The following is a 13092-nucleotide window of genomic DNA, read 5'->3' on the forward strand; positions in this document are numbered from 1 at the left end:
TTGACCAATCTCTTAAACTGTCCAGCCCATGGACTGTTTGCTTTAATGCTTGATGTTTTGATCCAATGAGTTGCCCTCATGGAGGAGTAGCATTCTGGTTGGTTCCGTGACTTAGTTGGTTAAAGTGCTATTCTTGTAAAACATGCTTTTCTGAGATCAGACCGAAAACAGGGACAGCGAGGAGTATAAAGGCAGCAGACGATTCCGTTCCAAACCATCCTGAGTTGTCAACGCACATTTTTAAGCTATCCAGAGCTTGGCCCATGAGAAAATGTCTTCTACTCTGGATGCTGTGATCCTGTGACTCACCCTCACAGAGCCCAAGCTTGCAGTATAGCACCATGGCTTAGTTTGTTAAAGCACCTGTCTAGTAAACAGAAGATCCTGGGATTGAAACCCAGCGGTGCTCAATCAGCACCTTAGGGCATGAGGCTTTTCTTACAGGGAACATAATTCAAACAGGCAGTGCAGAAGGGCAGCAGGTGATTTAATTTGCGAATCACCCCTAATCTTCTGCTGAAGAATGTTGGCCCAGGTCAACTTCGCAGCAGGGCACCATGGCTTAGCTGGTCAAAGCACCTGTTTTATAAACAGAAGATCCTGGGTTCAAATCCCAGTGGTGCCTCTTAACTGGTAGCATTTCTTTGTTGGTTCTTTCTTATACTGGAGGCCCTGGCAATGCCTCTGCTTTTCGGACCACAATTCAATTGTGCAGAGACCCAAGGACCTTTTCCTTCCTACCCAACGAATGCATGATCTCACGACAATGGAAAGGCACAAGTCTGGAAGGATTTTGTGTGTGGGCCTCTGGACGCAATGGATAGCGCATTGGATTCCAAGACTGCCTTATGAGGCCATTAAAAGGTTGTGGATTCAAGTCCCACTAAAATCATGTCTTTCGGCTTTTTGTTTATTCTTAAACTGCACAGTGTTGCTCTAAGAAAACAGAAAGTTGTGAACAATCTCTTAAGCTGGATGTTTTGATCCAATGAGTTGCCCTCATGGAGGAGTAGAATTCTTTTTTGGGGGTGCAGAGAATTTAATTAGCAAATGCTGGGCCAGGCCACTGCTGCACTGCATTAGGACTGATTGTAAAGTGCTTTGGGTGTACAACAATACACAATAAAGTGCTATATAAATGCATCAGTCATTAATTTGTTGATTAAGGGTATTGTGGCTTAGCTTGTTTTATATAAATAGGAGTAATCATATGTATGGTGTATTTTTCTTGAATATGGTAAACAAGTCTTTATATAACCATTGGTATTTCATTAAAAAGAAGACCATTGTGGCAAGGGAGGCGTGGTTCAGCGAGGTCTGTGACGGGAGAGAGAGTGAAGAGATGAGCGGTGGTAGGTGGGTCAAGTGAAAAACGAGTAACACTGGTTACTGGTTCTCATTGCAGTGATTGGCGTGGGGAAGTGGTATTTAAGCCAGCCATGAACCAGCGAGGGCAGAGAGAGCTGAGGACTCATGGGGACTCAAGCAAGCAAGCGAGAAACAAGACTGTGAATTGCCCAGCAGTGGTTTGAATTAAACCTATGCGCAGGTGGTGCAACTTTATTTTTGTTGACTAATAAATTCCCATGAGCCTCAGAAATGCTGACCCTGGTCTCCTTCCTTCTTCTACAAAAGAACATTATCACACTGGTGCCGAAACCCGGGAAGGAAGGAGAACAACACCGCCATTCAAACTCCATCAGGACCATCGGGAATGCTGTTTGCGGAGATCATCACATCGCTTGCGGGCCTGCATCAGGAACACCATCAAGCCCTGCTGGACTTACGGGCTGACCACGAACATCGGTTTCAGGCAATGATGCAGGTCCAGCAGGAGGACCGCAAGCTGTTCCGGAGCTTGCTGGACCGGGAGGTTCGGATGAGGTCGGCTTCCCCCAATTCCAGCCCCACCGCTCACATGCCTCTTACGAAGATGGGGCCAACAGACGATCCAGAAGCATTTCTCGACCTGTTTGAGAGGACGGCCGAGGCATGTGGGTGGCCAACAGACAGCTAGCCGGTGCGGGTGATCCCGCTGCTGTCGGGGGAGGCCCAGAATGCTGCTCAACAACTGCCTGTCAAGAACCTCTTGGTGTATACAGACTTAAAAAGAGCAGTGCTCCAAAGGGTCGGCCTCAGCCCAGAGCAACACCGTCAGCGCTTCCGGTCGTTGGAACTGACTGAAGTGGGCCGGCTCTTTTTCTTAGTCCAGCAGCTGTGGGACTCGTGCCGCAAATGGCTGTTGGCCAGAGGAAGCGACGCCGAGACCATCATCAACAAAGTGGTACTGGAGAAGTTCATCTCGCGACTCCCAAAGAGAACCGCCCAGTGGGTCCAGTGCCACCGGGCGGTGTCGCTGTATCTGGCCATCCAACTGGCGGAGGATCAGCTGGCGGCGTGTTCCAGGGTTGTCGAACCTCTTCCATCTATCTCTCTCTCTCCCTCTCTTCCCCTTCCTCAAAACCTGTCCCGTATCCCAGGACCCGATTCACAGGGGCCACCGAGGGCCACCCCCCGCTGGAGGACGGGGACAGAGCTGGCTGCAGTGTTGCAAGGTCCTGCCAGGGGAATGGCGTCGCCCCATCAGGAGGGACTCGACGAGGCACATGCCGCTTCCCCACGTCAATTACCTGACCCACTTCTGGCACTAGGGCGGTGGGGAGGCCTGGGCCGGCCTGCTTGCGTTGCGGGGATCTGGGCCATTCCGTGGATCGGTGCCCGATCATGGAGGTGGGGACGTTGGTACGGATCCCAGACGACCGGCAGGCTGCACCCGCTCAAGCCGGGTTGTATAAAATACCCTTGAGTATTAAGGGGAGTACCTATCATAGTGGATTACGCAACACGATATCCAGAGGAAGTGGCGCTCCTCAACATCTCAGCAAAGAGTGTGGCGGACGCCCTGTTTCGTTTAATCTCCCATGTGGGAGAGATTCTCACAGACCAGGGCACCACGTTTATGTCATGCACGTTACGCGAATTATATGAATTGTTGAGCATTAAAGCAGTACGTACCAGCATCTATCACCCACAAACGGACAGATTGGTTGAACTGGTGCGATTTAATCGCATGTTGAAAACAATGATTCGTAAATTCGTACAAGAAGACGCAAAAAATTGGGACAGATGGCTAGAACCCCTCTTATTCGCTGTGCGCAAGGTCCCCCAAGCCTCCACGGGGTTTTCCCCCTTCAAGATTCTTTACGGATGCCAGCCCCGCGGGGTGCTAGACGTCCTAAAAGAAACTTGGGAGGACGGACATTCAGATAGCAAGAAAGAAATTCAATATGTCATGGACCTGAGAGCAAAACTCCATTCACTGGGGCGGCTCTCTATGGAGAATTTGCTTCAGGCCCAGGGCAGACAAAGCCAGCTGTATAATAGGGGAACTAAGCTCCGAGAATTTGCACCGGGAGATAAAGTGCTCGTATTACTGCAAACCTCCAGCTCCAAATTATTAGCAAAGTGACAAGGACCCTTTGAGGTCACACAGCGAGTAGGAGATCTCAATTATGAAGTAGTACGAACAGATAGAGGCGACTCGCGGCAAATTTACCACCTCAACCTCCTAAAAAAATGGAGCGAAGAGGAGTCAGTGTTGCTAGCGACGGCGGTGAGCGGAGAGGAAGATCTCGGGCCAGAGGCGGTCATTAAAGAAATCTATCCCCCTTGCCCCGGGTTTACAGTCCGAATTTGCGGACGTGTTTTCACCCCTACCTGCTCGTACTAATCTGATTCAGCACCATATTGAGACGGAGACGGAGAAGGTGCTGTTTGCGAGCCCGATAGCTTTGGTGCCTAAAACGGACAGCTCGGTGCAGTTTTGTGTGGACTATCGCAGGGTGAACGCAGTGTCAAAATTTGATGCTTATTCAATCCCGCGGATTGACATTTAATTTTAACAAAGGCATGTTGTGCGCAGTTAAATCTGTCTCTATCATGACAAAATCTTAATATCAAACCTAAAAAGTGAGTTTGGAAATTGAGAAATGCTTAATAAATGCACAGTAATCCCATTAGATTTAAACCATGTAAATTTACTATGGATTTAGTTGACTAAAATCATATGATATTTAGTCAACTAAAACTAGACTAAAACTAAAAACAATTCAGATGACCAAAAGTATGACTAAAACTAAATGGCATTTTAGTCAAAAGACTATGACTATAGTGTTCCTGTAGCTCAATAGGTAGAGCATTGTGTATCAAGCGCAAGGTTGGGGGTTCGATTCCCCAAAAACACATGATAGGTAAAAATTGATAGCCTGAATGCACTGTAAGTTGCTTTGGATAAAAGCATCTGATAAATGTATAATTTATTTTATAATTTATGAATAAAACTAAATCAAAATTTATTGTTAAAATTAACACTGATGGACACTTCCTGTATATTGTATTATGCATGTGTATTGTGTTTTTTTTCTTGAATGAACCACCTCTACTGTGCTCAACACAGTCTGTTGGACCCATTTAGATTAGATTAGATTAGATTTGATTAGATTAGATTCAACTTTGTCATTGCACGTGGGTACAAGGCAACGAAATACAGTAGTACAGGAGAAAAGAGACACAGCATAAAATTAGGAAAGGAGAAAAAACAACACCCTCCTTTAGGAGCACAGTGTGAGAACAGGAAAAACACCTCAGCAACAAAAGCACATAATCAATACACCATAAACGCTTAACTTTGCAACTAGGGATGGAAATTGTGGGGTCGAGGTAATCCAGATTCCAATTGTCTGGACTTGGGGCGAGTAGCCGCGCATTCCAATTGCACAATCACTCTCTTTGTCCATTCTGGTCTCTAAATCCATCCACCTTCTTTGTGATGGTATCCATATTGTGGTTAATAGTCTCAGTCTCAGTGCTGACTACTCTGCCCACTGCTTCAATCATGACAGGCAGCCTTGCCAGGTTTTGGACAGCTGTTCCCGTTTTCAGAATATTTGAATAACCCAGGGCAAAGCCTAGTCCAATCAGCAGAAGACCTGTTATCATGGTTCCGAATAGGTAGATATCTTCAATGTCCTCAACGGAAAGAGCCACCAGACACACAACCCGCCATCTCTACCACGCATCCATTGTGTAGCCAGCTGCAACTTGCAAGCTATTATATGGGGATTGGGTAGGAGCTAGTTGGACACTTCCTGTATTCCCTGGTATTATTAATGTGTACGATGTTTATTCTTGATGAAACAACCTATGCTGTACTCAACACAGTAAATTGTACTAATTTATTTGATTTGCATATGATATTTTTTATTATGCATAAAAAAGGAATGTCCTCATAGCTCCTATCCAGTCCCCATTAAATATGTTGCAAGTGGGACCTTCTGGTTGAATTAATGCAATATGTCTCACTTGCAACCTATAATATGGTGACTGGATAGGAGCTTTTTTTTTTTTGAATAAACCACCTCTCCTTTACTCAACACTGTCTGTTGGAACCATTTACCTGATGACAAAAATTTCATAATAATGTTTATTATGCATAAAAATGTATGTCCATAAAGCTTCTAAGGGATCGCCCAGCCACCCTGCGGAGAAAGCACATTTCGGCCGCCTGTATCCGCTGGAGAGACTATGTCTCCCGGCTGGCCTGGGAACGCCTCGGTGTCCCCCCAGAAGAGCTGGAGGAAGTGTCTAGGGAGAGGGAAGTCTGGGGTTCTCTGCTTAGACTGCTGCCCCCGCGACCCGGCCCCGGATAAGCGGTAGAAGATGGATGGATCTTGTCCTTTCGGTCATGACCCAAAGCTCATGACCATAGGTGAGAGTAGGAACGTAGATTGACCGGTAAATCGAGAGCTTCGCCTTGCGGCTCAGCTCTTTCTTCACCACGACAGACCGGTACATCGACCGCATTACTGCAGAAGCTGCACCGATCCGTCTGTCAATCTCCCGTTCCATCCTTCCCTCACTCGTGAACAAGACCCCAAGATACTTAAACTCCTCCACTTGAGGCAGGAACTCTCCACCAACCTGAAGTGGGCAAGCCACCCTTTTCCGACTGAGGACCATGGCCTCGGATTTGGAGGTGCTGATTCTCATCCCAGCCGCTTCACACTCGGCTGCAAACCGTCCCAGTGCATGCTGAAGGTCCTGGCCTGATGAGGCCAACACGACAACATCATCCGCAAAGAGCAGAGACGAAATCGTGTTGTCACCAAACCTGACCCCCTCCGGCCCCTGGCTGCGCCTAGAAATTCTGTCCATAAAAATCATGAACAGAACCGGCGACAAAGGGCAGCCCTGCCGGAGTCCAACACGCACCGGGAACAAGTCTGACTTACAGCTGGCAATACGAACCAAGCTCCTGCTCCGTTCGTACAGGGACCGGATAGCCCTTATCAAAGGGCCCCGGACCCCATACTCCCGGAGAACCCTCCACAGGCCGCCGCGAGGGACACAGTCGAATGCCTTCTCCAAATCCACAAAGCACATGTGGACTGGTTGGGCATACTCCCATGAACCCTCCAGCACCCTGTAGAGGGTATAGAGCTGGTCCAGTGTTCCACGGCCTGGACGAAAACCACACTGTTCCTCCTGAATCCGAGGTTCTACTATCGGCCGGATTCTCCTCTCCAGTACCCTGGCATAGACTTTCCCAGGGAGGCTGAGAAGTGTGATCCCCCTGTAGTTGGAACACACCCTCCGGTCCCCCTTCTTAAAAAGAGGGACCACCACCCCGGTCTGCCATCCCAGAGGCACCGTCCCCGACTGCCACGCGATGCTGCAGAGGCGTGTCAGCCAAGACAGCCCCACAACATCCAGAGACTTGAGGTACTCAGGGCGGATCTCATCCACCCCCGGTGCCTTGCCACCGAGGAGTTTCTTGACTACCTCGGTGACTTCAGCTTGGGTTATGGACGAGTCCACATCTGAGCCCTCAGCCTCTGCTTCCTCAATGGAAGACGTGACAGCGGGATTGAGGAGATCCTCGAAGTATTTCTTCCACCGTCCAACGACATCCCCAGTTGAGGTCAACAGCTCCCCACCTCTACTGTAAACAGCGTTGGTAGGGCACTGCTTCCCTCTCCTGAGACGCCGGACGGTTTGCCAGAATCTCTTCGAGGCTGACCGATAGTCCTTCTCCATGGCCTCACCGAACTCCTCCCAGGCCCGAGTTTTTGCCTCCACAACCACCCGGGCTGTAGTCCGCTTGGCCTGCCGGTACCTGTCAGCTGCCTCTGGAGTCCCACAAGCCAACCAGGCCCGATAGGACTCCTTCTTCAGCTTGACGGCATCCCTTACTTCCGGTGTCCACCACCGGGTTCGGAGATTGCCGCCTCGACAGGCACCGGAAACCTTACGGCCACAGCTCCGAGCGGCCGCTTCGACAATGGAGGTGGAGAACATGGTCCACTCGGACTCAATATCTTCAGCCTCCCTCGGGATCCGGTCGAAGCTCTGCCGGAGGTGGGAGTTGAAGATCTCTCTGACAGGAGACTCGGCCAAACGTTCCCAGCAGACCCTCACAGTACGTTTGGGTCTGCCGAGTCTGTCCAGCTTCCTCCCCCGCCATCGGATCCAACTCACCACCAGGTGGTGATCGGTTGACAGCTCCGCCCCTCTCTTCACCCGAGTGTCCAAGACATACGGCCGGAGGTCGGATGAAACGACCACAAAGTCAATCATCGACCTACGGCCTAGGGTGTCCTGGTGCCACGTGTACTGATGGACACCCTTATGCTTGAACATGGTGTTCGTTATGGACAAGCTGTAACTAGCACAGAAGTCCAATAACTGAACACCGCTCGGGTTCAGATCAGGGGGGCCGTTCCTCCCAATCACGCCCCTCCAGGTGTCACTGTCGTTGCCCACGTGGGCGTTGAAGTCCCCCAGTAAAACGACAGAGTCCCCAGTCGAAGCACTTTCCAGCACCCCTCCCAGAGACTCCAAGAAGGCTGGGTACTCTGCATTGCCGTTCGGCCCGTAGGCACAAACGACAGTGAGAGACCTATCCCCGACCCGAAGGCGCAGGGAAGCGACCCTCTCGTTCACCGGGGTAAACTCCAACACATGGCAGCTGAGCTGGGGGGCTATAAGCAAACCCACACCAGCCCGCCGCCTCTCACCTTGGGCAACTCCAGAGTGGTGAAGAGTCCATCCTCTCTCGAGGAGTGTGGTACCAGAGCCCAAGCTGTGCGTAGAGGTGAGTCCGACTATCGCTAGTCGGAACCTCTCTACCTCACGCACAATCTCGGGCTCCTTCCCCGCCAGTGAGGTGACGTTCCACGTCCCTAGAGCTAGTTTCCGTGTCCAGGGATCGGGCTGTCGAGGCCCCCGCCTTCGACTGCCACCCGATTGTCTAAGCACCGGCCCCTTACGGTCCCTCCTGTAGGTGGTGAGCCCACGGGAAGGCGGCCCCACGTCGCTCCTTCGGGCTGAGCCCGGCCGGACCCCGTGGGGGGAGGCCCGGCCACCAGGCGCTCGCATACGAGCCCCAACCCCGGGCCTGGCTCCAGGGTGGGGCCCCGGCTGCGCCATACCGGGCGACGTCACGGTCCTTTGATTGTTCCTTCTCATAAGGGGTTTTGAACCGCTCTTAGTCTGACCCGTCGCCTAGGACCTGTTTGCCTTGGGAGACCCTACCAGGGGCATATAGCCCCGGACAACATAGCTCCTAGGGTCATTCGGGTACTCAAACCCCTCCACCACGTTAAGGTGGCAGTTCAAGGAGGGGGGCCCCTCCTCAAATAAGTTGAAAGTCTTATTTCCCTAGAAGCATCCCAGGGGTCCCAAATTGCACACGGGGCTCCTTCAGGGGCCCCTGAGTGATGTACCAAGGCCAAGCACCGCAAACATTTTTTTACATTATATTTGATCCATCTCTCTCCCTGCCATTGAAGGCCGGATTTCAGCCCACACTCAACCATACTTAAACGGTTTAGAAAGCAGCTTGGAGCCGAAAAATTGGGGGTCAATTTAGGGGCCTCTGATGATAAACACTGCAAAGTTTTGAGGTCCTATGACGCTTGCAAACTAATTGTGTAGCAGTGTGATGGACAAAAATATCTTATTTTTTATCTTTTGACCACTAAACAAGGTTATAGAATCCTGAAGATGTAGCACCTGTCCGAGTCTTGAAACTGTTGCACCTGACAAGAGGCAGAATCCCAAATCTTGAGGTACTTCGACCTGTTGTCTTCGAACGGGAGATGTCCCACTTGTCAACTAATTATGTAGCAATTTGACCTCTCTTTTTTGAACTTTTGACCCCTAAAGGAGGTCGTAGGGTCTCCAAAAAATGTTGCAATGTGGTCCCTGGGGGCCCCCACATGACATACTGAGAGCCCTGGGTTCTAAAGCTAAAGGGAAAAGGTTTGCAAGGTCCTAGAACCCCATGGTTCAGGGCTGTGCATTAGGGGACCAGGATCCCGAATCTTGAGGTCATGTGACCTGCCATCTCCTAAAGGGAGACATCCAAGTTGCCAACTAATCGTGTAGTAGTTTGTCGGACACACAGTCTCTTTTGACTCCTTTCTAAGCCATGTCAGCAAAGTGTGCAGGCATGCCCAAATATGACTGGGCCTGAAAATTGACAAATAGCAGCCCTGTGGATAACTAGGGGGCACTCCGCCATCATCAAAATAGCATAGACCCTATCTGGACCTTTAGAAGGTGCTGTTTGCAAGTTTAGTAGGGAAGCAGACAAAGAGTAGGTAAGCGGGACTGTGGTCAGTCAGTGGACAAGCAGAAGCCCAAAAATTGTGATCAGCTCTGAAATCAAATAAGGCAAGAAAGAATCGCCATCAGTCAGGATTTGGCCCAGAAGCTAATATCAAGTATGCCAGAGCGAAATGCAGAGGTTATGAAGACCAAGGGTCAACTCTGTAAATATTGACTAATTGACTAACCTCGGGTTCATGTAATCAAATGTCGTCACCTATCAAAGGTATTAAAGCCACACATTTCACAGCCGGGCAAATAAAGAATGTTCTCATAAGTATTATTGAAATGCAGCATTTTGTTGCCACTTTTTCAAGGAACAGGGTTACAGTCAAGTAACTTGAGACTTTCATAGGCCTCCTCTTGAGCAACCTCCCAGGGCACAGTGAGCTCTATGATGTACACATTATGAAGTCAGGAGGACCAATACACAAGGTTCGGTCTGATTTTGATAGCTGCAATTTCGGACTGGAACCAGAGCCTTGGATTCAGGTTATCTGAAACCTTTAAACCACAAGCTCCTCCCAGCCGGCCAGCATCTGAGGTCTCGCTTTGACCTCCCTTGGCCCTTTGTCCACTAACTCCTTTATCAGTGCATGATGGCATAACAGAGGAGGTAGTCTGCAGTGAAGCAACACAATATAATTTTTCAAAAATGTACCCACAGCCATGTTTTTTTCATGACTCTGGGTTGTTTATTAAAACCAAATCTGCAATAATAAAAAAAAATAAAATAAAATGAAAAAAGAAAAATCCTGTGTCAAGTCATCTAAAAAATTAGGCGACTTGTACCAATATTTTGCAGAAATTTTATGCTAAATTACACATCATGCAAAATCAGCAATGAGGGAAGGCAAGATCCATGTGTAGTAATTTATTTAAATAATTTTTATAACAAGAGAAACCAGGTCAACCATTAATGCCAACAAAATATCCATGCAAAGAATGAGTGAAAACAAGGGCTATATTGAAATAAGACACACCTACAGTAAAACCAATCAAAGAAACACAGGAAAAACTACAAACTAAAAGTTCCAAAAAAGACAAGAGCACATAATATGTAACCAAAATGATGCATGCCCAATGGGGGGTGCTCTAGTAAGTAATGTTGGTGACCAAACAATATTGGTGTCAATTGACATTGTATACATATATATATATATATATATATATATTTTTTTTTTTTTTTTGTGATAGTCAGATCATCGTAAAGTAGGATATGTATTAAAAAAATGACACAGTTTTTAAAGTCATGGTGTGTGTATGAACAAATTTGCTAATTACGTTGATTTTTCCTATCAGTTACATAGGGCACTTTTTGCATTTACTGGCTTATTCCGACTTGAATGATGCATGTGTTTTTTCAAGGGTATTGGTTAATTTATTGCCATTTTGACAGTGTCTACTTGCATATTTTAATCATTTTGGTCATTCTCTTTAATGTAGGCTATTTGCCCCGATTGATCCATACATGGGGAATTTATCTAACGTTATTTATATTATTTTGTAATCATTATTCTGTTTTCTATTTCTATCTATCAATTTAGTCAAGAATACATTAAAACATGCAATGCATACATAAAGTTACTTGCATATAGCTCTTCCATGGACATGGGTGTATAAAGTACCTGAAAGTCATACTCAAGTAAAAGTACAGATATCTTCCCAGAAATGATATTGGAAGCTGAAGTTACCTTATAGAATAGTCTTCAAGTATGTGTTATTAATTATATCTATATCTATATCTATATATATATATATATATATATATATATATTCATATGTTCATACACAGCTTGAGTATCAAGATTGTGTTCAGTTTTTTTCAGTTTTATTCCCTTTTTTGTATTTTTGATAGAAGAATAATAAGAATAAGAAGCATTTCAGCTCGTCGATGTTGGTGGGGTTCCGCATGCCGGCCACCTGCCGGAGAGGGCGGGGAAGGGCCCGTAGAAGGCGGTCTACTACAATGCGCTCCGTTACCTGGTGTGCGGTGGGACCCCCGGCCAGTAGCCAATGTTGGGCGAGGCGTGAGAGGTCGGCCACTTGCGTACGGGCGGGCCGCCGCGAGTTATAGGACCAATCGTGGAATAGTTGGGCGGCAACGATGGGCGACAGCCCAACCCGCCCCAAGATTTCCTTTTTTAATTCTTCGTAAGAGCCGTTCCGCTTGGGGGTAAGCATGAAGTACGCCCGTTGCGCTTCTCCGTAGCGGAGTTTGTGCGGCGGCCGCCATGTGGAGAGTGGCGAGCTCTCGTTCCATTTCCCCTTGTCGGGAGGCCATGTGCTCCATAATCCGTTGCTGGCGGACGCTCTTCCACCATTATCAACAGTACGTAAATAATTCATGCGCATGGTGCTGCTGACCTAGAACACGCATGCGCTGAGCCTTGATTACACGCAGAAGAAAGAAATGTTCATGCCTCTTGTTACTCTCCATAATGGTGGCATATGTGATTTGGAGAAGAATTGTTGAATAAAATCGCTATTTTTGTTTTCTTTGCACAAAAACGTATTCTTGTAGCTTTGTAAAAGTGTGGTTGAAGCATTGATGTCACATGAACTGTTTTACTGATGTCCTTACTATGACTCTGGGAACATTTCAGTTGCATTGCAGCCTTTATGGAGGTTCAGAAATCTCTCGCATTTTCATAAAAATATTAGGGATGCACCGATTGACCCGCCATCAATCGGAAACCGGACGGTTTTTGCTTAAAAATACGCGATTGGTAATCGGCCGGTCTTTGGCCTTTTTTTCGGCCGATTTTTCCGTAAGTGCGTCCGCGTGCTCAGACTATCTACATGAGGGTGAGTAATTAATAGGGCTGTCACTTTTGTGAAAAAAATCATTTTCGATTTTTAAGATATAAGTGTTCATTGAATTGATTGTAAAATCGATTTTCCATGTCAAAAAAAAAAAAAAAAAAAAAAAAAAAAAAACGTTTCCTTTTTCAACGTCAAATAACAGACGAACGTAAAGAGAGTGCTGGAAATGCACAAGGGAGCAATATTTCTTATTTATTGGCATGAAGTTCCGTGCAGAATAACAAACAGCAAAAAATATATGTGCAGAGGGGACGGCTGCCATAACAAAAGAAAAACATCACTGTAGGCTTCAACCCAGCTGCATTTATGATTTAGGCAATTCAAAAATCTCCAAGATTATTTTAAATGATTCAATCCATTTCAAACAACTATTCAAACAATTTTAACTTTAAATGGACTTGAGAACAGGCCATGTGTCCAGAGCAGAGCGTTTCTTATTCACTATATGTCCAGCTGTTGAGAAGACGCGCTCCGACCGCACTGATGTCCCAGGGACACTCAGGTACAGCTGTGCAATTCTCCACCACAGAAGCCGGTCACTGTCAGCTTGCTATATCATAACTCAGAATCTCCTGTAACTAGAAGCGCGAATGAGGC

The 13092-nt window shown here is 47.4% G+C and overlaps 2 non-coding genes across 2 annotated transcripts; both read left to right on the top strand.

The window, feature by feature from the left end:
• The first annotated feature begins 551 nt into the window (after window positions 1–551).
• trnai-uau (transfer RNA isoleucine (anticodon UAU)) lies at window positions 552–625 on the top strand. Its single transcript has one exon. It is a non-coding gene; the product is annotated as a tRNA-Ile (tRNA).
• A 9659-nt stretch (window positions 626–10284) lies between these two features.
• On the top strand, window positions 10285–10405 carry LOC132112175 (small nucleolar RNA SNORA16B/SNORA16A family). Its single transcript, XR_009424916.1, has one exon. It is a non-coding gene; the product is annotated as a small nucleolar RNA SNORA16B/SNORA16A family (small nucleolar RNA).
• Window positions 10406–13092: the final 2687 nt, after the last annotated feature.

This window comes from Carassius carassius, chromosome 31, assembly GCF_963082965.1.
Source record: "Carassius carassius chromosome 31, fCarCar2.1, whole genome shotgun sequence".
Classification (NCBI taxonomy): domain Eukaryota; kingdom Metazoa; phylum Chordata; class Actinopteri; order Cypriniformes; family Cyprinidae; genus Carassius; species Carassius carassius.